This window comes from Podarcis muralis, chromosome 11 (assembly GCF_964188315.1).
Source record: "Podarcis muralis chromosome 11, rPodMur119.hap1.1, whole genome shotgun sequence".
Lineage (NCBI taxonomy): Eukaryota > Metazoa > Chordata > Lepidosauria > Squamata > Lacertidae > Podarcis > Podarcis muralis.
This window is the reverse complement of record NC_135665.1, coordinates 12,406,004-12,430,679: the sequence shown is the minus strand read 5'-3', so window position 1 is coordinate 12,430,679 and position 24,676 is coordinate 12,406,004.

Here is a 24,676-nt window from a genome sequence, read left to right as displayed (position 1 = left end):
TTGTGACCCCGGGGCTTAGGGATTTTTTCAAAAACAGATTATCCGCCGGTTTAGTTGTCGAGGGCTGATTTCTTGTCCTGTGATAAAAGGCCTTCTGTTTCGACTGCCAAAACTTTCAGGGGAGCATTTGCAAACGGTTGGTACGATTTTTGAGTGAATTGACAAAAGTCAGAATTTTGCTGAAATTGTGACCCCGGGGCTTAGGGATTTTTTCAAAAAAATATTTTCCTCTGGTTAATTTGTTGAGGGCTGATTTCTTGTCCTGTGATAAAAAGCCTTCTGTTTCCATCGCCAACGCTTTCAGGGGAGCATTTGCAACCGGTTGGCACCATTTAAAAAAAAAATTCTGCCAGTTAAGTTGTTGAGGGCTGATTTCTTGTCCTGTGATAAAAAGCCTTCTGTTTCCATCGCCAACGCTTTCAGGGGAGCATTTGCAACCGGTTGGCACCATTTTTGAGTGAATTGACAAAAGTCAGAATTTTGCTGAAATTGTGACCCCGGGGCTTAGGGATTTTTTCAAAAAAATATTTTCCTCTGGTTAATTTGTTGAGGGCTGATTTCTTGTCCTGTGATAAAAAGCCTTCTGTTTCCATCGCCAACGCTTTCAGGGGAGCATTTGCAACCGGTTGGCACCATTTTTGAGTGAATTGCTAAACGTGAGATTTCTGCTGAAATTGTGACACCGGGGCTTAGGAATTTTTTCAAAAAAATATTTTCTGCCAGTTAAGTTGTTGAGGGCTGATTTCTTGTCCAGATAAAAAGCCTTCTGTTTCGTCTGCCAAAACTTTCAGGGGAGCATTTGCAACCGGTTGGCACAATTTTTGTGTCAATTGCCAAACGTGAGATTTCTGCTGAAATTGTGACACCGGGGCTTAGGGATTTTTTCAAAAAAAGATTATCCGCCGGTTTAGTTGTCGAGGGCTGATTTCTTGTCCTTTGATAAAAAGCCTTCTGTTTCGACTGCCAAAACTTTCAGGGGAGCATTTGCAACTGGTTGGCACCATTTTTGAGTGAATTGCCAAAAGTCAGATTTTTGCTGAAATTGTGACCCCGGGGCTTAGGGATTTTTTCAAAAACAGATTATCCGCCGGTTTAGTTGTCGAGGGCTGATTTCTTGTCCTGTGATAAAAGGCCTTCTGTTTCGACTGCCAAAACTTTCAGGGGAGCATTTGCAAACGGTTGGTACGATTTTTGAGTGAATCACCAAAAGTCAGATTTTTCCTGAAATTCTGACCCCGGGGCTTAGGGATTTTTTTTGAAAAAAATATTTTCCGCCGGTTAAGATGTTGAGGGCTGATTTCTTGTCCTGTGATAAAAAAGCCTTCTGTTTCCATCGACAACGCTTTCAGGGGAGCATTTGTAAATGGTTGGCACCATTTTTGAGTAAGTCGCCAAAAGTCAGATTTTTGCTGAAATTCTTACCCCGGGGCTGAGGGATTTTTTCAAAAAAATATTTTCCGCCGGTTAAGTTGTTGAGGGCTGATTCTTGTCCTGTGATAAAAAGCCTTCTGTTTCGACTGCTAAAACTTTCCGGGGAGCATTTGCAACCGGTTGGCACAATTTTTGAGTCAATTGCCAAACGTGAGATTTCTGCTGAAATTTTGACACCGGAGCTTAGGGATTTTTTCAAAAAAATATTTTCTGCCGGTTAAGTTGTTGAGGGCTGATTTCTTGTCCTGTGATAAACAGCCTTCTGTTTCGACTGCCAAAACTTTCAGGGGAGCATTTGCAAACGGTTGGCACCATTTTTGAGTAAATCGCCAAAAGTCAGATTTTTCCTGAAATTATGACCCCCGGGGCTTAGGGTTTTTTTCAAAAACATAAATTCCGCCGTTTAAGTTGTTGAGGGCTGATTTCTTGTCCTGTGATAAAAAAGCCTTCTGTTTCCATCGCCAAAACTTTCAGGGGAGCATTTGCAAGCTTCTGGCACCATTTTTGAGTGAATTGCCAAAAGTCAGAATTTTGCTGAAATTGTTACCCCGGGGTTTAAGGATTTTTTCAAAAAAATATTTTCCGCCGGTTTAGTTGTCGAGGTCTGATTTCTTGTCCGGTGATAAAAAGCCCTCTGTTTCGACTGCCAAAACTTTCATGGGAGCATTTGCAAGCTTCTGGCATCATTTTTGATGGAATCGCCAAACGTCAGATATTTGCTGAAATTGTGACCTAGGGGCTTAGGGATTATTTCAAAAAAATATTTTCCGCCGGTTAAGTTGTTGAGGGCTGATTTCTTGTCCTGTGATAAAAAGCCTTCTGTTTCTACTGCCAAACCTTTCTGGGGAGCACTTGCAAGCGTTTGGCACAATTTTTGAGTGAATTGCCAAATGTCAGATTTTTGCTGAAATTGTTACCCCGGGGCTTACGGGTTTTTTCAAAAAAACATTTTCCGCCGCTTTAGTTGTCGAGGGCTGATTTCTAGTCCTGTTATAAAAAGCCTTCTGTTTCGACTGCCAAACCTTTCAGGGGAGCATTTGCAAGCGTTTGGCACAATTTTTGAGTGAAATGCCAAAAGTCAGATTTTTGCTGAAATAGTTACCCCGGGGCTTACGGGTTTTTTCAAAAAAATATTTTCCGTCGCTTTAGTTGTCGAGGGTGGATTTCTAGTCCTGTTATAAAAAGCCTTCTGCTTCGACTGCCAAAACTTTCAGGGGAACATTTCCAAGCTTCTGGCATCATTTTTGAGTGAATTGCAAGGAGTCAGATTTTTGCTGAAATTGTGTCCCAGGGGCTTAGGGATATTTTCAAAAAAATATTTTCCGCCGATTAAGTTGCCGAGGTCTGATTTCTTGTCCATTGATAAAAAGCCTTCTGTTTCGACTGCCAAAACTTTCAGGGGAGCATTTGCAAAAGGTTGGCACCATTTTTGAGTGAATCACCAAAAGTCAGATTTTTCCTGAAAATCTGACCCCGGGGCTTAAGGATTATTTCAAAAAAATATTTTCCGCCAGTTAAGTTGTTGAGGGCTGATTTCTTGTCCTGTGATAAAAAGCCTTCTGCTTTGACTGCCAAAACTTTCAGGGGAGCATTTGCAAGCTTCTGGCATCATTTTTGAGTGAATTGCCAAAAATCAGATTTTTGCTGAAATTGTGACCCCGGGGTTTAGGGATTTTTTCAAAAAAATATTTTCCTCCGGTTAAGTTGTTGAGGGCTGATTTCTTGTCCTGTGATAAAAAGCCTTCTGTTTCCATCGCCAAAGCTTTCAGGGGAGCATTTGCAAGTGTTTGGCACCATTTTTGAGTGAATTGCCAAAAGTCAGATTTTTACTGAAATTGTGACCCCGGGGCTTAGGGATTTTTTCAAAAAAACATTTTCGACCGGTTAAGTTGTTGAGGGCTGATTTCTTGTCTTGTGATAAAAAGCCTTCTGTTTCGACTGCCAAACCTTTCAGGGGAACATTTGCAACTGGTTGGCACCATTTTTGAGTGAATTGCCAAAAGTCAGGTTTTTGCTGAAATTGTGACCCCGGGGCTTAGGGTTTTTTTCAAAAAAAGATTTTCCGCCGGTTTAGTTGTCGAGGGCTTATTTCATGTCCTGTGATAAAAAGCCTTCTGTTTCGACTGCCAAAACTTTCAGGGGAGCATTTGCAAGCTTCTGGCAGCATTTTTTAGTGAATCGCCAAAAGTCAGATTTTAGCTGAAATTGTGACCCCGGGGCTTAGGTATTTTTTCAAAAAAACATTTCCCGCCGGTTAAGTTGTTGAGGGCTGATAACTTGGCCTGTGATACAAATCCTTCTGTTTCGACTGCCAAACCTTTAAGGGGAGCATTTGCAACCGGTTGGCACCATTTTTGAGTGAATTGCCAAAAGTCAGATTTTTGCTGAAATTGCCAAAAGTCAGATTTTTGCTGAAATTGTGGCTTAGGGATTTTTTCAAAAAAATATTTTCCACCGGTTAAGTTGTTGAGGGCTGATTTCTTGTCCTGTGATAAAAAGCCTTCTGTTTTCATCGCCAAAGCTTTCACGGGAGCATTTGCAAGCGTTTGGCACCATTTTTGAGTGAATTCCCAAAAGTCAGATTTTTGCTGAAATTGTGACCCCGGGGCTTAGGGATTTTTTCAAAAAAATATTTTCCGCCGGTTAAGTTGTCGAGGGCTGATTTCTTCTCCTATAATAAAAACCCTTCTGTTTCGACTGCCAAAACTTTCAGGGGAGCATTTGCAAGCTTCTGGCATCATTTTTGAGTGAATCGCCAAAAGTCAGATTTTTGCTGAAATTGTGACCCCGGGGCTTAGGGATTTTTTCAAAAAAACATTTTCCGCCGGTTAAGTTGTTGAGGGCTGATAACTTGTCCTGTGATACAAAGCCTTCTGTTTCGACTGCCAAACCTTTTAGGGGAGCATTTGCAACCGGTTGGCCCCATTTTTGAGTGAATTGCCAAAAGTCAGATTTTTGCTGAAATTGTGACCCCGGGGCTTAGGTATTTTTTCAAAAAAACATTTCCCGCCGGTTAAGTTGTTGAGGGCTGATAACTTGGCCTGTGATACAAATCCTTCTGTTTCGACTGCCAAACCTTTAAGGGGAGCATTTGCAACCGGTTGGCACCATTTTTGAGTGAATTGCCAAAAGTCAGATTTTTGCTGAAATTGTGACCCCGGGGCTTAGGGATTTTTTCAAAAAAATATTTTCCACCGGTTAAGTTGTTGAGGGCTGATTTCTTGTCCTGTGATAAAAAGCCTTCTGTTTTCATCGCCAAAGCTTTCACGGGAGCATTTGCAAGCGTTTGGCACCATTTTTGAGTGAATTCCCAAAAGTCAGATTTTTGCTGAAATTGTGACCCCGGGGCTTAGGGATTTTTTCAAAAAAATATTTTCCGCCGGTTAAGTTGTCGAGGGCTGATTTCTTCTCCTATAATAAAAACCCTTCTGTTTCGACTGCCAAAACTTTCAGGGGAGCATTTGCAAGCTTCTGGCATCATTTTTGAGTGAATCGCCAAAAGTCAGATTTTTGCTGAAATTGTGACCCCGGGGCTTAGGGATTTTTTCAAAAAAACATTTTCCGCCGGTTAAGTTGTTGAGGGCTGATAACTTGTCCTGTGATACAAAGCCTTCTGTTTCGACTGCCAAACCTTTTAGGGGAGCATTTGCAACCGGTTGGCCCCATTTTTGAGTGAATTGCCAAAAGTCAGATTTTTGCTGAAATTGTGACCCCGGGGCTTAGGGATTTTTTCAAAAAAATATTTTCCGCCGGTTAAGTTGTTGAGGGCTGATTTCTTGTCGTGATAAAAAGCCTTCTGTTTCCATCGCCAACGCTTTCAGGGAAGAATTTGCAAACGGTTGGCACCATTTTTTAGTGAATTGCCAAAAGTCAGATTTTTGCTGAAATTGTGACCCCGGGGTTTAGGGATTTTTTTTAAAAAAAATTTCCGCCGGTTAAGTTGTTGAGGGCTGATTTCTTGTCCTGTGATAAAAAGTTTTCTGTTTCCATCGCCAACGCTTTCAGGGGAGCATTTGCAACCGGTTGGCACCATTTTTGAGTGAATTCCCAAAAGGCAGATTTTTGCTGAAATTGTGACCCCGGGGCTTAGGGATTTTTTCAAAAAAATATTTTCCGCCGGTTAAGTTGTTGAGGGCTGATTTCTTGTCCTGTGATAAAAAGTTTTCTGTTTCCATCGCCAAAGCTTTCAGGGGAGCATTTGCAACCGGTTGGCACCATTTTTGAGTGAATTCCCAAAAGTCAGATTTTAGCTGAAATTGTGACCCCGGGGCTTAGGGATTTTTTCAAAAAAATATTTTCCGCCGGTTAAGTTGTCGAGGGCTGATTTCTTCTCCTATAATAAAAACCCTTCTGTTTCGACTGCCAAAACTTTCAGGGGAGCATTTGCAAGCTTCTGGCATCATTTTTGAGTGAATCGCCAAAAGTCAGATTTTTGCTGAAATTGTGACCCCAGGGCTTAGGGATTTTTTCAAAAAAACATTTTCCGCAGGTTAAGTTGTTGAGGGCTGATTTCTTGTCCTGTGATAAAAAGTTTTCTGTTTCCATCGCCAAAGCTTTCAGGGGAGCATTTGCAACCGGTTGGCACCATTTTTGAGTGAATTCCCAAAAGGCAGATTTTTGCTGAAATTGTGACCCCGGGGCTTAGGGATTTTTTCAAAAAAATATTTTCCGCCGGTTAAGTTGTTGAGGGCTGATTTCTTGTCCTGTGATAAAAATCCTTCTATTTTGACAACCAAAACTTTCAGGGGAGCATTTGCAACCGGTTGGCACAATTTTTGAGTCAATTGCCAAACGTGAGATTTCTGCTGAAATTTTGACACCGGAGCTTAGGGATTTTTTTCAAAAAAATATTTTCCGCCGGTTAGGTTGTTGAGGGTTGATTTCTTGTCCTGTGATAAAAAGCCTTCTGTTTCGACTGCCAAAAATTTCAGGGGAGTCTTTGCAAACGGTTGGCACCATTTTTGAGTCAATCGCCAAAAGTCAGATTTTTCCTGAAATTCAGACCCCGGGGCTTAGGGATTTTTTCAAAAAAATATTTTCCACCGGTCTAGTTGTCGAGGGCTGATTTCTTGTCCTGTAATAAAAAGCCTTCTGTTTCGACTGCCAAAACTTTCATGGGAGCATTTGCAAGCTTCTGGCATCATTTTTGAGTGAATCGCCAAAAGTCAGATTTTTGCTGAAATTGTGACCCCGGGGCTTAGGGATTTTTTCAAAAAAATATTTTCCGCCGGTTAAGTTGTTGAGGGCTGATTTCTTGTCCTGTGATAAAAAGCCTTCTGTTTCCATCGCCAAAGCTTTCAGGGGAGCATTTGCAAGCGTTTGGCACCATTTTTGAGTGAATTGCCAAAAGTCAGATTTTTACTGAAATTGTGACCTCGGGGCTTAGGGATTTTTTCAAAAAAACATTTCCCACCGGTTAAGTTGTTGAGGGCTGATTTCTTGTCTTGTGATAAAAAGCCTTCTGTTTCGACTGCCAAACCTTTCAGGGGAACATTTGCAACTGGTTGGCACCATTTTTGAGTGAATTGCCAAAAGTAAGATTTTTGCTGAAATTCTGACCCCGGGGCTTAGGGATTTTTTCAAAAAAAGATTTTCCGCCGGTTTAGTTGTCGAGGGCTTATTTCATGTCCTGTGATAAAAAGCCTTCTGTTTCGACTGCCAAAACTTTCAGGGGAGCATTTGCAAGCTTCTGGCACCATTTTTTAGTGAATCGCCAAAAGTCAGATTTTAGCTGAAATTGTGACCCCGGGGCTTAGGGATTTTTTCAAAAAAACATTTTCCGCCGGTTAAGTTGTTGAGGGCTGATAAGTTGTCCTGTGATACAAAGCCTTCTGTTTCGACTGCCAAACCTTTCAGGGGATCATTTGAAACCGGTTGGCACCATTTTTGAGTGAATTGCCAAAACTCAGATTTTTTTCAAAAACATATTTACCTCCGGTTAAGTTGTTGAGGGCTGATTTCTTGTCCTGTGATAAAAAGCCTTCTGTTTCGACTGCCAAAACTTTCAGGGGAGCATTTGTAACCGCTTGGCAGAATTTTTGAGTGAATTGCCAAAATATTTTCCGCCGGTTAAGTTGTTGAGGGCTGATTTCTTGTCCTGTGATAAAAAGCCTTCTGTTTCCATCGCCAACGCTTTCAGGGGAGCATTTGCAACCAGTTGGCACCATTTTTGAGTGAATTGCCAAAAGTCCAATTTTTTGCTGAAATTGTGACCCCGGGGCTTAGGGATTTTTTCAAAAAAATATTTTCCGCCGGTTAAGTTGTTGAGGGCTGATTTCTTGTCCTGTGATAAAAAGCCTTCTATTTCGACAACCAAAACTTTCAGGGGAGCCTTTGCAACCGGTTGGCACAATTTTTGAGTCAATTGCCAAACGTGAGATTTCTGCTGAAATTTTGACACCGGAGCTTAGGGATTTTTTCAAAAAAATATTTTCCGCCGGTTAGGTTGTTGAGGGTTGATTTCTTGTCCTGTGATAAAAAGCCTTCTGTTTCGACTGCCAAACCTTTCAGGGGAGCATTTCCAAGCTTTTGGCATCATTTTTGGGTGAATTGCCAAAAGTCAGATTTTTCCTGAAATTCAGACCCCGGGGCTTAGGGATTTTTTCAAAAAAATATTTTCCGCCGGTTAAGTTGTTGAGGGCTGATTTCTTGTCTTGTGATAAAAAGCCTTCTGTTTCGACTGCCAAACCTTTCAGGGGAGCATTTGCAAGCGTTTGGCACCATTTTTGAGTGAATTGCCAAAAGTCAGATTTTTGCTGAAATTGTGACCTCGGGGCTTAGGGATTTTTTCAAAAAAACATTTTCCGCCGGTTAAGTTTTTGAGGGCTGATAACTTGTCCTGTGATACAAAGCCTTCTGTTTCGACTGCCAAACCTTTTAGGGGAGCATTTGCAACCGATTGGCCCCATTTTTGAGTGAATTGCCAAAAGTCAGATTTTTGCTGAAATTGTGACCCCGGGGCTTAGGGATTTTTTCAAAAAAACATTTTCCACCGGTTAAGTTGTTGAGGGCTGATTTCTTGTCTTGTGATAAAAAGCCTTCTGTTTCGACTGCCAAACCTTTCAGGGGAACATTTGCAACTGGTTGGCACCATTTTTGAGTGAATTGCCAAAAGTCAGATTTTTGCTGAAATTGTGACCCCGGGGCTTAGGGATTTTTTTAAAAAAATATTTTCCGCCGGTTAAGTTGTTGAGGGCTGATTTCTTGTCGTGATAAAAAGCCTTCTGTTTCCATCGTCAACGCTTTCAGGGGAGAATTTGCAAACGGTTGGCACCATTTTTGAGTGAATTGCCAAAAGTCAGATTTTTGCTGAAATTGTGACCCCGGGGTTTAGGGATTTTTTCAAAAAAATATTTTCCGCCGGTTAAGTTGTTGAGGGCTGATTTCTTGTCCTGTGATAAAAAGTTTTCTGTTTCCATCGCCAACGCTTTCAGGGGAGCATTTGCAACCGGTTGGCACCATTTTTGAGTGAATTGCCAAAAGTCAGATTTTTGCTGAAATTGTGACCCCGGGGCTTACGGATTTTTTCAAAAAAATATTTTCCGCCGGTTAAGTTGTTGAGGGCTGATTTCTTGTCCTGTGATAAAAAGCCTTCTGTTTCCATCGCCAAAGCTTTCAGGGGAGCATTTGCAAGTGTTTGGCACCATTTTTGAGTGAATTGCCAAAAGTCAGATTTTTGCTGAAATTGTGACCCCGGGGCTTAGGTATTTTTTCAAAAAAACATTTTCCGCCGGTTAAGTTGTTGAGGGCTGATAACTCGTCCTGTGATACAAAGCCTTCTGTTTCGACTGCCAAACCTTTTAGGGGAGCATTTGCAAGCGGTTGGCACCATTTTTGAGTGAATTCCCAAAAGTCAGATTTTTGCTGAAATTGTGACCCCGGGGCTTAGGGATTTTTTCAAAAAAATATTTTCCGCCGGTTAAGTTGTCGAGGGCTGATTTCTTCTCCTATAATAAAAACCCTTCTGTTTCGTCTGCCAAAACTTTCAGGGGAGCATTTGCAACCGGTTGGCACAATTTTTGAGACAATTGCCAAACGTGAGATTTCTGCTGAAATTGTGACACCGGGGCTTAGGGATTTTTTCAAAAAAATATTTTCCGCCGGTTAAGTTGTTGAGGGCTGATTTCTTGTCCTGTGATAAAAAAGCCTTCTGTTTCCATCGACAACGCTTTCAGGGGAGCATTTGTAAATGGTTGGCACCATTTTTGAGTAAGTCGCCAAAAGTCAGATTTTTGCTGAAATTCTTACCCCGGGGCTGAGGGATTTTTTCAAAAAAATATTTTCCGCCGGTTAAGTTGTTGAGGGCTGATTCTTGTCCTGTGATAAAAAGCCTTCAGTTTCGACTGCTAAAACTTTCAGGGGAGCATTTGCAACCGGTTGGCACAATTTTTGAGTCAATTGCCAAACGTGAGATTTCTGCTGAAATTTTGACACCGGAGCTTAGGGATTTTTTCAAAAAAATATTTTCCGCCGGTTAAGTTGTTGAGGGCTGATTTCTTGTCCTGTGATAAACAGCCTTCTGTTTCGACTGCCAAAACTTTCAGGGGAGCATTTGCAAACGGTTGGCACCATTTTTGAGTAAATCGCCAAAAGTCAGATTTTTCCTGAAATTATGACCCCCGGGGCTTAGGGTTTTTTTCAAAAACATAAATTCCGCCGGTTAAGTTGTTGAGGGCTGATTTCTTGTCCTGTGATAAAAAAGCCTTCTGTTTCCATCGCCAAAACTTTCAGGGGAGCATTTGCAAGCTTCTGGCACCATTTTTGAGTGAATTGCCAAAAGTCAGAATTTTGCTGAAATTGTTACCCCGGGGCTTAAGGATTTTTTCAAAAAAATATTTTTCGCCGGTTAATTTGTTGAGGGCTGATTTCTTGTCCTGTGATAAAAAGCCCTCTGTTTCGACTGCCAAAACTTTCAGGGGAGCATTTGTAAGCTTCTGGCATCATTTTTGAGTGAATTGCCAAAAGGCAGATATTTGCTGAAATTGTGACCCCGGGGTTAGGGATATTTTCAAAAATATATTTTCCGCCGGTTATGTTGTTGAGGGCTGATTTCTAGTCCTGTGATAAAAAGCCTTCTGTTTCCATCGCCAAAACTTTCAGGGGAGCATTTGCAAGCGTTTGGCACCATTTTTGAGTGAATTGCCAAAAGTCAGATTTTTACTGAAATTGTGACACCGGGGCTTAGGGATTTTTTCAAAAAAACATTTTCCGCCGGTTTAGTTGTCGAGGGCTTATTTCATGTCCTGTGATAAAAAGCCTTCTGTTTCGACTGCCAAAACTTTCAGGGGAGCATTTGCAAGCTTCTGGCACCATTTTTTAGTGAATCGCCAAAAGTCAGATTTTAGCTGAAATTGTGACCCCGGGGCTTAGGGATTTTTTCAAAAAAACATTTTCCGCCGGTTAAGTTGTTGAGGGCTGATAACTTGTCCTGTGATACAAAGCCTTCTGTTTTGACTGCCAAACCTTTTAGGGGAGCATTTGCAACCGGTTGGCCCCATTTTTGAGTGAGTTGCCAAAAGTCAAATTTTTGCTGAAATTGTGACCCCGGGGCTTAGGGATTTTTTCAAAAAAATATTTTCCGCCGGTTAAGTTGTTGAGGGCTGATTTCTTGTCCTGTGCTAAAAAGCCTTCTGTTTCGACTGCCAAACCTTTCAGGGGATCATTTGAAACCGGTTGGCACCATTTTTGAGTGAATTGCCAAAACTCAGATTTTTTTCAAAAAAATATTTACCTCCGGTTAAGTTGTTGAGGGCTGATTTCTTGTCCTGTGATAAAAAGCCTTCTGTTTCGACTGCCAAAACTTTCAGGGGAGCATTTGTAACCGCTTGGCAGAATTTTTGAGTGAATTGCCAAAATATTTTCCGCCGGTTAAGTTGTTGAGGGCTGATTTCTTGTCCTGTGATAAAAAGCCTTCTGTTTCCATCGCCAACGCTTTCAGGGGAGCATTTGCAACCGGTTGGCACCATTTTTGAGTGAATTGCCAAAAGTCCAATTTTTTGCTGAAATTGTGACCCCGGGGCTTAGGGATTTTTTCAAAAAAATATTTTCCGCCGGTTAAGTTGTTGAGGGCTGATTTCTTGTCCTGTGATAAAAAGCCTTCTATTTCGACAACCAAAACTTTCAGGGGAGCATTTGCAACCGGTTGGCACAATTTTTGAGTCAATTGCCAAACGTGAGATTTCTGCTGAAATTTTGACACCGGAGCTTAGGGATTTTTTCAAAAAAATATTTTCCGCCGGTTAGGTTGTTGAGGGTTGATTTCTTGTCCTGTGATAAAAAGCCTTCTGTTTCGACTGCCAAAAATTTTAGGGGAGCCTTTGCAAACGGTTGGCACCATTTTTGAGTCAATCGCCAAAAGTCAGATTTTTCCTGAAATTCAGACCCCGGGGCTTAGGGATTTTTTCAAAAAAATATTTTCCACCGGTTAAGTTGTCGAGGGCTGATTTCTTGTCCTGTAATAAAAAGCCTTCTGTTTCGACTGCCAAAACTTTCATGGGAGCATTTGCAAGCTTCTGGCATCATTTTTGAGTGAATCGCCAAAAGTCAGATTTTTGCTGAAATTGTGACCCCGGGGCTTAGGGATTTTTTCAAAAAAATATTTTCCGCCGGTTAAGTTGTTGAGGGCTGATTTCTTGTCTTGTGATAAAAAGCCTTCTGTTTCGACTGCCAAACCTTTCAGGGGAGCATTTGCAAGCGTTTGGCACCATTTTTGAGTGAATTGCCAAAAGTCAGATTTTTGCTGAAATTGTGACCTCGGGGCTTAGGGATTTTTTCAAAAAAACATTTTCCGCCGGTTAAGTTTTTGAGGGCTGATAACTTGTCCTGTGATACAAAGCCTTCTGTTTCGACTGCCAAACCTTTTAGGGGAGCATTTGCAACCGATTGGCCCCATTTTTGAGTGAATTGCCAAAAGTCAGATTTTTGCTGAAATTGTGACCCCGGGGCTTAGGGATTTTTTCAAAAAAATATTTTCCGCCGGTTAAGTTGTTGAGGGCTGATTTCTTGTCGTGATAAAAAGCCTTCTGTTTCCATCGTCAACGCTTTCAGGGGAGAATTTGCAAACGGTTGGCACCATTTTTGAGTGAATTGCCAAAAGTCAGATTTTTACTGAAATTGTGACGCCGGGGTTTAGGGATTTTTTCAAAAAAACATTTTCCACCGGTTAAGTTGTTGAGGGCTGATTTCTTGTCTTGTGATAAAAAGCCTTCTGTTTCCATCGCCAACGCTTTCAGGGGAGCATTTGCAAGTGTTTGGCACCATTTTTGAGTGAATTGCCAAAAGTCAGATTTTTGCTGAAATTGTGACCCCGGGGCTTAGGTATTTTTTCAAAAAAACATTTTCCGCCGGTTAAGTTGTTGAGGGCTGATAACTCGTCCTGTGATACAAAGCCTTCTGTTTCGACTGCCAAACCTTTTAGGGGAGCATTTGCAACCGGTTGGCACCATTTTTGAGTGAATTGCCAAAAGTCAGATTTTTGCTGAAATTGTGACCCCGGGGCTTAGGGATTTTTTCAAAAAAATATTTTCCACCGGTTAAGTTGTTGAGGGCTGATTTCTTGACCTGTGATAAAAAGCCTTCTGTTTCCATCGCCAAAGCTTTCAGGGGAGCATTTGCAACCGGTTGGCACCATTTTTGAGTGAATTCCCAAAAGTCAGATTTTAGCTGAAATTGTGACCCCGGGGCTTAGGGATTTTTTCAAAAAAATATTTTCCGCCGGTTAAGTTGTCGAGGGCTGATTTCTTCTCCTATAATAAAAACCCTTCTGTTTCGTCTGCCAAAACTTTCAGGGGAGCATTTGCAACCGGTTGGCACAATTTTTGAGTCAATTGCCAAACGTGAGATTTCTGCTGAAATTGTGACACCGGGGCTTAGGGATTTTTTCAAAAAAATATTTTCCGCCGGTTAAGTTGTTGAGGGCTGATTTCTTGTCCTGTGATAAAAAAGCCTTCTGTTTCCATCGACAATGCTTTTAGGGGAGCATTTGTAAATGGTTGGCACCATTTTTGAGTAAGTCGCCAAAAGTCAGATTTTTGCTGAAATTCTTACCCCGGGGCTGAGGGATTTTTTCAAAAAAATATTTTCCGCCGGTTAAGTTGTTGAGGGCTGATTCTTGTCCTGTGATAAAAAGCCTTCAGTTTCGACTGCTAAAACTTTCAGGGGAGCATTTGCAACCGGTTGGCACAATTTTTGAGTCAATTGCCAAACGTGAGATTTCTGCTGAAATTTTGACACCGGAGCTTAGGGATTTTTTCAAAAAAATATTTTCCGCCGGTTAAGTTGTCGAGGGCTGATTTCTTCTCCTATAATAAAAACCCTTCTGTTTCGACTGCCAAAACTTTCAGGGGAGCATTTGCAAGCTTCTGGCATCATTTTTGAGTGAAACGCCAAAAGTCAGATTTTTGCTGAAATTGTGACCCCGGGGCTTAGGGATTTTTTCAAAAAAACATTTTCCGCCGGTTAAGTTGTTGAGGGCTGATAACTTGTCCTGTGATACAAAGCCTTCTGTTTCGACTGCCAATCCTTTTAGGGGAGCATTTGCAACCGGTTGGCCCCATTTTTGAGTGAATTGCCAAAAGTCAGATTTTTGCTGAAATTGTGACCCCGGGGTTTAGGGATTTTTTCAAAAAAATATTTTCCGCCGGTTAAGTTGTTGAGGGCTGATTTCTTGTCCTGTGATAAACAGCCTTCTGTTTCGACTGCCAAAACTTTCAGGGGAGCATTTGCAACCGGTTGGCACCATTTTTGAGTGAATTGCCAAAAGTCAGATTTTTCCTGAAATTATGACCCCCGGGGCTTAGGGTTTTTTTTCAAAAACATAAATTCCGCCGGTTAAGTTGTTGAGGGCTGATTTCTTGTCCTGTGACAAAAAAGCCTTCTGTTTCCATCGCCAAAACTTTCAGGGGAGCATTTGCAAGCTTCTGGCACCATTTTTGAGTGATTTGCCAAAAGTCAGAATTTTGCTGAAATTGTTACCCCGGGGCTTAAGGATTTTTTCAAAAAAATATTTTCCGCCGGTTAATTTGTTGAGGGCTGATTTCTTGTCCTGTGATAAAAAGCCCTCTCTTTCGACTGCCAAAACTTTCAGGGGAGCATTTGCAAGCTTCTGGCATCATTTTTGAGTGAATTGCCAAAAGTCAGATTTTTGCTGAAATTGTGACCCCGGGGTTAGGGATATTTTCAAAAATATATTTTCCGCCGGTTAAGTTGTTGAGGGCTGATTTCTTGTCCTGTGATAAAAAGCCTTCTGTTTCCATCGCCAAAACTTTCAGGGGAGTATTTGCAACCGGTTGGCACCATTTTTGAGTGAATCGCCAAAAGTCAGATTTTTGCTGAAATTGTGACCCCGGGGCTTAGGGATATTTTAAAAAATATATTTTCCGCCGGTTAAGTTGTTGAGGGCTGATTTCTTGTCCTGTGATAAAAAGCCTTCTTTTTCGACTGCCAAAACTTTCCTGGGAGCATTTGCAAAAGGTTGTCACCATTTTTGAGTGAATTGCTAAAAGTCAGATTTTTGCTGAAATTCTGACCCCGGGGCTTAGGGATTTTTTCAAAAAAATATTTACCTCCGGTTAAGTTGTTGAGGGCTGATTTCTTGTCCTGTGATAAAAAGCCTTCTGTTTCGACTGCCAAAACTTTCAGGGGAGCATTTGTAACCGCTTGGCAGAATTTTTGAGTGAATTGCCAAAATATTTTCCGCCGGTTAAGTTGTTGAGGGCTGATTTCTTGTCCTGTGATAAAAAGCCTTCTGTTTCCATCGCCAACGCTTTCAGGGGAGCATTTGCAACCGGTTGGCACCATTTTTGAGTGAATTGCCAAAAGTCCAATTTTTTGCTGAAATTGTGACCCCGGGGCTTAGGGATTTTTTCAAAAAAATATTTTCCGCCGGTTAAGTTGTTGAGGGCTGATTTCTTGTCATGTGATAAAAAGCCTTCTATTTCGACAACCAAAACTTTCAGGGGAGCATTTGCAACCGGTTGGCACAATTTTTGAGTCAATTGCCAAACGTGAGATTTCTGCTGAAATTTTGACACCGGAGCTTAGGGATTTTTTCAAAAAAATATTTTCCGCCGGTTAGGTTGTTGAGGGTTGATTTCTTGTCCTGTGATAAAAAGCCTTCTGTTTTGACTGCCAAAAATTTTAGGGGAGCCTTTGCAAACGGTTGGCACCATTTTTGAGTCAATCGCCAAAAGTCAGATTTTTCCTGAAATTCAGACCCCGGGGCTTAGGGATTTTTTCAAAAAAATATTTTCCACCGGTTAAGTTGTCGAGGGCTGATTTCTTGTCCTGTAATAAAAAGCCTTCTGTTTCGACTGCCAAAACTTTCATGGGAGCATTTGCAAGCTTCTGGCAACATTTTTGAGTGAATCGCCAAAAGTCAGATTTTTGCTGAAATTGTGACCCCGGGGCTTAGGGATTTTTTCAAAAAAATATTTTCCGCCGGTTAAGTTGTTGAGGGCTGATTTCTTGTCTTGTGATAAAAAGCCTTCTGTTTCGACTGCCAAACCTTTCAGGGGAGCATTTGCAAGCGTTTGGCACCATTTTTGAGTGAATTGCCAAAAGTCAGATTTTTGCTGAAATTGTGACCTCGGGGCTTAGGGATTTTTTCAAAAAAACATTTTCCGCCGGTTAAGTTTTTGAGGGCTGATAACTTGTCCTGTGATACAAAGCCTTCTGTTTCGACTGCCAAACCTTTTAGGGGAGCATTTGCAACCGATTGGCCCCATTTTTGAGTGAATTGCCAAAAGTCAGATTTTTGCTGAAATTGTGACCCCGGGGCTTAGGGAATTTTTCAAAAAAATATTTTCCGCCGGTTAAGTTGTTGAGGGCTGATTTCTTGTCGTGATAAAAAGCCTTCTGTTTCCATCGTCAACGCTTTCAGGGGAGAATTTGCAAACGGTTGGCACCATTTTTGAGTGAATTGCCAAAAGTCAGATTTTTACTGAAATTGTGACCCCGGGGCTTAGGGATTTTTTCAAAAAAACATTTTCCACCGGTTAAGTTGTTGAGGGCTGATTTCTTGTCTTGTGATAAAAAGCCTTCTGTTTCGACTGCCAAACCTTTCAGGGGAACATTTGCAACTGGTTGGCACCATTTTTGAGTGAATTGCCAAAAGTCAGATTTTTGCTGAAATTGTGACCCCGGGGCTTAGGGATTTTTTCAAAAAAATATTTTCCGCCGGTTTAGTTGTCGAGGGCTTATTTCATGTCCTGTGATAAAAAGCCTTCTGTTTCGACTGCCAAAACTTTCAGGGGAGCATTTGCAAGCTTCTGGCACCATTTTTTAGTGAATCGCCAAAAGTCAGATTTTAGCTGAAATTGTGACCCCGGGGCTTAGGGATTTTTTCAAAAAAACATTTTCCGCCGGTTAAGTTGTTGAGGGCTGATAACTTGTCCTGTGATACAAAGCCTTCTGTTTCGACTGCCAAACCTTTTAGGGGAGCATTTGCAACCGGTTGGCCCCATTTTTGAGTGAATTGCCAAAAGTCAGATTTTTGCTGAAATTGTGACCCCGGGGCTTAGGGATTTTTTTAAAAAAATATTTTCCGCCGGTTAAGTTGTTGAGGGCTGATTTCTTGTCGTGATAAAAAGCCTTCTGTTTCCATCGTCAACGCTTTCAGGGGAGAATTTGCAAACGGTTGGCACCATTTTTGAGTGAATTGCCAAAAGTCAGATTTTTGCTGAAATTGTGACGCCGGGGTTTAGGGATTTTTTCAAAAAAATATTTTCCGCCGGTTAAGTTGTTGAGGGCTGATTTCTTGTCCTGTGATAAAAAGCCTTCTGTTTCCATCGCCAAAGCTTTCAGGGGAGCATTTGCAAGTGTTTGGCACCATTTTTGAGTGAATTGCCAAAAGTCAGATTTTTGCTGAAATTGTGACCCCGGGGCTTAGGTATTTTTTCAAAAAAACATTTTCCGCCGGTTAAGTTGTTGAGGGCTGATAACTCGTCCTGTGATACAAAGCCTTCTGTTTCGACTGCCAAACCTTTTAGGGGAGCATTTGCAACCGGTTGGCACCATTTTTGAGTGAATTGCCAAAAGTCAGATTTTTGCTGAAATTGTGACCCCGGGGCTTAGGGATTTTTTCAAAAAAATATTTTCCACCGGTTAAGTTGTTGAGGGCTGATTTCTTGACCTGTGATAAAAAGCCTTCTGTTTCCATCGCCAAAGCTTTCAGGGGATCATTTGCAACCGGTTGGCACCATTTTTGAGTGAATTCCCAAAAGTCAGATTTTAGCTGAAATTGTGACCCCGGGGCTTAGGGATTTTTTCAAAAAAATATTTTCCGCCGGTTAAGTTGTCGAGGGCTGATTTCTTCTCCTATAATAAAAACCCTTCTGTTTCGTCTGCCAAAACTTTCAGGGGAGCATTTGCAACCGGTTGGCACAATTTTTGAGTCAATTGCCAAACGTGAGATTTCTGCTGAAATTGTGACACCGGGGCTTAGGGATTTTTTCAAAAAAATATTTTCCGCCGGTTAAGTTGTTGAGGGCTGATTTCTTGTCCTGTGATAAAAAAGCCTTCTGTTTCCATCGACAACGCTTTCAGGGGAGCATTTGTAAATGGTTGGCACCATTTTTGAGTAAGTCGCCAAAAGTCAGATTTTTGCTGAAATTCTTACCCCGGGGCTGAGGGATTTTTTCAAAAAAATATTTTCCGCCGGTTAAGTTGTTGAGGGCTGATTCTTGTCCTGTGATAAAAAGCCTTCAGTTTCGACTGCTAAAACTTTCAGGGGAGCATTTGCAACCGGTTGGCACAATTTTTGAGTCAATTGCCAAACGTGAGATTTCTGCTGAAATTTTGACACCGGAGCTTAGGGATTTTTTCAAAAAAATATTTTCCGCCGGTTAAGTTGTCGAGGGCTGATTTCTTCTCCTATAATAAAAACCCTTCTGTTTCGACTGCCAAAACTTTCAGGGGAGCATTTGCAAGCTTCTGGCATCATTTTTGAGTGAAACGCCAAAAGTCAGATTTTTGCTGAAATTGTGACCCCGGGGCTTAGGGATTTTTTCAAAAAAACATTTTCCGCCAGTTAAGTTGTTGAGGGCTGATAACTTGTCCTGTGATACAAAGCCTTCTGTTTCGACTGCCAATCCTTTTAGGGGAGCATTTGCAACCGGTTGGCCCCATTTTTGAGTGAATTGCCAAAAGTCAGATTTTTGCTGAAATTGTGACCCCGGGGTTTAGGGATTTTTTCAAAAAAATATTTTCCGCCGGTTAAGTTGTTGAGGGCTGATTTCTTGTCCTGTGATAAACAGCCTTCTGTTTCGACTGCCAAAACTTTCAGGGGAGCATTTGCAACCGGTTGGCACAATTTTTGAGTAAATCGCCAAAAGTCAGATTTTTCCTGAAATTATGACCCCCGGGGCTTAGGGTTTTTTTTCAAAAACATAAATTCCGCCGGTTAAGTTGTTGAGGGCTGATTTCTTGTCCTGTGATAAAAAAGCCTTCTGTTTCCATCGCCAAAACTTTCAGGGGAGCATTTGCAAGCTTCTGGCACCATTTTTGAGTGATTTGCCAAAAGTCAGAATTTTGCTGAAATTGTTACCCCGGGGCTTAAGGATTTTTTCAAAAAAATATTTTCCGCCGGTTAATTTGTTGAGGGCTGATTTCTTGTCCTGTGATAAAAAGCCCTCTCTTTCGACTGCCAAAACTTTCAGGGGAGCATTTGCAAGCTTCTGGCATCATTTTTGAGTGAATTGCCAAAAGTCAGATTTTTGCTGAAATTGTGACCCCGGGGTTAGGGATATATTCAAAAATATATTTTCCGCCGGTTAAGTTGTTGAGGGCTGATTTCTTGTCCTGTGATAAAAAGCCTTCTGTTTCCATCGCCAAAACTTTCAGGGGAGTATTTGCAACCGGTTGGCACCATTTTTGAGTGAATCGCCAAAAGTCAGATTTTTGCTGAAATTGTGACCCCGGGGCTTAGGGATATTTTAAAAAATATATTTTCCGCCGGTTAAGTTGTTGAGGGCTGATTTCTTGTCCTGTGATAAAAAGCCTTCTTTTTCGACTGCCAAAACTTTCCTGGGAGCATTTGCAAAAGGTTGTCACCATTTTTGAGTGAATTGCTAAAAGTCAGATTTTTGCTGAAATTCTGACCCCGGGGCTTAGGGATTTTTTCAAAAAAATATTTTCCGCCGGTTAAGTTGCCGAGGGCTGATTTCTTGTCCTGTGATAAAAAGCCTTCTGTTTCGACTGCCAAAACTTTCAGGGGAGCATTTGCAAGCTTCTGGCATCATTTTAGAGGGAATCGCCAAACGTCAGATATTTGCTGAAATTGTGACCTATGGGCTTAGGGATTTTTTCAAAAAAATATTTTCCGCCGGTTAAGTTGTTGAGGGCTGATTTCTTGTCCTGATATAAAAAGCCTTCTATTTCGACTGCCAAACCTTTCAGGGAAGCATTTGCAACCGGTTGGCACCATTTTTGAGTGAATTGCCAAAAGTCAGATTTTTGCTGAAATTGTGACCCCAGGGCTTAGGGATTTTTTCAAAATTATATTTTCCGCCGGTTAAGTTATTGAGGGCTGATTTCTTGTCCTGTGATAAAAAGCCTTCTTTTTCGACTGCCAAAACTTTCAGGGGAGCATTTGCAAAAGGTTGTCACCATTTTTGAGTGAATTGCTAAAAGTCAGATTTTTGCTGAAATTCTGACCCCGGGGCTTAGGGATTTTTTCAAAAAAATATTTTCCGCCGGTTAAGTTGTCGAGGGCTGATTTCTTGTCCTGTGATAAAAAGCCTTCTGTTTCCATTGCCAAAACTTTCAAGGGAGCATTTGCAAGCTTCTGGCATCATTTTTGAGTGAATTGCCAAAAGTCAGATTTTTGCTGAAATTGTGACCCCGGGGCTTAGGGATTTTTTCAAAAAAATATTTTCCGCCGGTTAAGTTGTCGAGGGCTGATTTCTTCTCCTATGATAAAAAGCCTTCTGTTTCCATCGCCAAAGCTTTCAGTGAGCATTTGCAACCGGTTGGCACGATTTTTGAGTGAATCGCCAAAAGTCAGATTTTTGCTGAAATTGTGACCCCGGGGCTTAGGGATATTTTCAAAAAAAGATTTTCCGCCGGTTTAGTTGTCGAGGGCTGATTTCTTGTCCGGTGATAAAAAGCCCTCTGTTTCGACTGCCAAAACTTTCAGGGGAGCATTTGCAAGCTTCTGGCATCATTTTTGAGGGAATCGCCAAACGTCAGATATTTGCTGAAATTGTGACCTAGGGGCTTAGGGATTATTTCAAAAAAATATTTTCCGCCGGTTAAGTTGTTGAGGGCTGATTTCTTGTCCTGTGATAAAAAGCCTTCTGTTTCGACTGCCAAACCTTTCAGGGGAGCATTTGCAAGCGTTTGGCACAATTTTTGAGTGAATTGCCAAAAGTCAGATTTTTGCTGAAATTGTTACCCCTGGGCTTACGGGTTTTTTCAAAAAAACATTTTCCGCCGTTTTAGTTGTCGAGGGCTGATTTCTAGTCCTGTTATAAAAAGCCTTCTGTTTCGACTGCCAAACCTTTCAGGGGAGCATTTGCAAGCGTTTGGCACAATTTTTGAGTGAAATGCCAAAAGTCAGATTTTTGCTGAAATAGTTACCCCGGGGCTTACGGGTTTTTTCAAAAAAATATTTTCCGCCGCTTTAGTTGTCGAGGGCGGATTTCTAGTCCTGTTATAAAAAGCCTTCTGCTTCGACTGCCAAAACTTTCAGGGGAACATTTCCAAGCTTCTGGCATCATTTTTGAGTGAATTGCAAGGAGTCAGATTTTTGCTGAAATTGTGTCCCAGGGGCTTAGGGATATTTTCAAAAAAATATTTTCCGCCGATTAAGTTGCCGAGGTCTGATTTCTTGTCCATTGATAAAAAGCCTTCTGTTTCGACTGCCAAAACTTTCAGGGGAGCATTTGCAAAAGGTTGGCACCATTTTTGAGTGAATCACCAAAAGTCAGATTTTTCCTGAAAATCTGACCCCGGGGCTTAAGGATTATTTCAAAAAAATATTTTCCGCCAGTTAAGTTGTTGAGGGCTGATTTCTTGTCCTGTGATAAAAAGCCTTCTGCTTTGACTGCCAAAACTTTCAGGGGAGCATTTGCAAGCTTCTGGCATCATTTTTGAGTGAATTGCCAAAAGTCAGATTTTTGCTGAAATTGTGACCCCGGGGTTTAGGGATTTTTTCAAAAAAATATTTTCCGCCGGTTAAGTTGTTGAGGGCTGATTTCTTGTCCTGTGATAAAAAGTTTTCTGTTTCCATCGCCAACGCTTTCAGGGGAGCATTTGCAAGTGTTTGGCACCATTTTTGAGTGAATTGCCAAAAGTCAGATTTTTACTGAAATTTTGACCCCGGGGCTTAGGGATTTTTTCAAAAAAACATTTTCCACCGGTTAAGTTGTTGAGGGCTGATTTCTTGTCTTGTGATAAAAGGCCTTCTGTTTCGACTGCCAAACCTTTCAGGGGAACATTTGCAACTGGTTGGCACCATTTTTGAGTGAATTGCCAAAAGTCAGATTTTTGCTGAAATTGTGACCCCGGGGCTTAGGGTTTTTTTCAAAAAAAGATTTTCCGCCGGTTTAGTTGTCGAGGGCTTATTTCATGTCCTGTGATAAAAAGCCTTCTGTTTCGACTGCCAAAACTTTCAGGGGAGCATTTGCAAGCTTCTGGAACCATTTTTTAGTGAATCGCCAAAAGTCAGATTTTATCTGAAATTGTGACCCCGGGGCTTAGGTATTTTTTCAAAAAAACATTTTCCGCCGGTTAAGTTGTTGAGGGCTGATTTCTTGTCTTGTGATAAAAAGCCTTCTGTTTCGACTGCCAAACCTTTCAGGGGAACATTTGCAACTGGTTGGCACCATTTTTGAGTGAATTGCCAAAAGTCAGATTTTTGCTGAAATTGCGACCCCGGGGCTTAGGGTTTTTTTCAAAAAAAGATTTTCCGCCGGTTTAGTTGTCGAGGGCTTATTTCATGTCCTGTGATAAAAAGCCTTCTGTTTCGACTGCCAAAACTTTCAGGGGAGCATTTGCAAGCTTCTGGCACCATTTTTTAGTGAATCGCCAAAAGTCAGATTTTAGCTGAAATTGTGACCCCGGGGCTTAGGTATTTTTTCAAAAAAACATTTTCCGCCGGTTAAGTTGTCGAGGGCTGATTTCTAGTCCTGTTATAAAAAGCCTTCTGTTTCGACTGCCAAACCTTTCAGGGGAGCATTTGCAAGCGTTTGGCACAATTTTTGAGTGAAATGCCAAAAGTCAGATTTTTGCTGAAATAGTTACCCCGGGGCTTACGGGTTTTTTCAAAAAAATATTTTCCGCCGCTTTAGTTGTCGAGGGCGGATTTCTAGTCCTGTTATAAAAAGCCTTCTGCTTCGACTGCCAAAACTTTCAGGGGAACATTTCCAAGCTTCTGGCATCATTTTTGAGTGAATTGCAAGGAGTCAGATTTTTGCTGAAATTGTGTCCCAGGGGCTTAGGGATATTTTCAAAAAAATATTTTCCGCCGATTAAGTTGCCGAGGTCTGATTTCTTGTCCATTGATAAAAAGCCTTCTGTTTCGACTGCCAAAACTTTCAGGGGAGCATTTGCAAAAGGTTGGCACCATTTTTGAGTGAATCACCAAAAGTCAGATTTTTCCTGAAAATCTGACCCCGGGGCTTAAGGATTATTTCAAAAAAATATTTTCCGCCAGTTAAGTTGTTGAGGGCTGATTTCTTGTCCTGTGATAAAAAGCCTTCTGCTTTGACTGCCAAAACTTTCAGGGGAGCATTTGCAAGCTTCTGGCATCATTTTTGAGTGAATTGCCAAAAGTCAGATTTTTGCTGAAATTGTGACCCCGGGGTTTAGGGATTTTTTCAAAAAAATATTTTCCGCCGGTTAAGTTGTTGAGGGCTGATTTCTTGTCCTGTGATAAAAAGTTTTCTGTTTCCATCGCCAACGCTTTCAGGGGAGCATTTGCAAGTGTTTGGCACCATTTTTGAGTGAATTGCCAAAAGTCAGATTTTTACTGAAATTTTGACCCCGGGGCTTAGGGATTTTTTCAAAAAAACATTTTCCACCGGTTAAGTTGTTGAGGGCTGATTTCTTGTCTTGTGATAAAAGGCCTTCTGTTTCGACTGCCAAACCTTTCAGGGGAACATTTGCAACTGGTTGGCACCATTTTTGAGTGAATTGCCAAAAGTCAGATTTTTGCTGAAATTGTGACCCCGGGGCTTAGGGTTTTTTTCAAAAAAAGATTTTCCGCCGGTTTAGTTGTCGAGGGCTTATTTCATGTCCTGTGATAAAAAGCCTTCTGTTTCGACTGCCAAAACTTTCAGGGGAGCATTTGCAAGCTTCTGGCACCATTTTTTAGTGAATCGCCAAAAGTCAGATTTTATCTGAAATTGTGACCCCGGGGCTTAGGTATTTTTTCAAAAAAACATTTTCCGCCGGTTAAGTTGTTGAGGGCTGATTTCTTGTCTTGTGATAAAAAGCCTTCTGTTTCGACTGCCAAACCTTTCAGGGGAACATTTGCAACTGGTTGGCACCATTTTTGAGTGAATTGCCAAAAGTCAGATTTTTGCTGAAATTGCGACCCCGGGGCTTAGGGTTTTTTTCAAAAAAAGATTTTCCGCCGGTTTAGTTGTCGAGGGCTTATTTCATGTCCTGTGATAAAAAGCCTTCTGTTTCGACTGCCAAAACTTTCAGGGGAGCATTTGCAAGCTTCTGGCACCATTTTTTAGTGAATCGCCAAAAGTCAGATTTTAGCTGAAATTGTGACCCCGGGGCTTAGGTATTTTTTCAAAAAAACATTTTCCGCCGGTTAAGTTGTCGAGGGCTGATTTCTAGTCCTGTTATAAAAAGCCTTCTGTTTCGACTGCCAAACCTTTCAGGGGAGCATTTGCAAGCGTTTGGCACAATTTTTGAGTGAAATGCCAAAAGTCAGATTTTTGCTGAAATAGTTACCCCGGGGCTTACGGGTTTTTTCAAAAAAATATTTTCCGCCGCTTTAGTTGTCGAGGGCGGATTTCTAGTCCTGTTATAAAAAGCCTTCTGCTTCGACTGCCAAAACTTTCAGGGGAACATTTCCAAGCTTCTGGCATCATTTTTGAGTGAATTGCAAGGAGTCAGATTTTTGCTGAAATTGTGTCCCAGGGGCTTAGGGATATTTTCAAAAAAATATTTTCCGCCGATTAAGTTGCCGAGGTCTGATTTCTTGTCCATTGATAAAAAGCCTTCTGTTTCGACTGCCAAAACTTTCAGGGGAGCATTTGCAAAAGGTTGGCACCATTTTTGAGTGAATCAC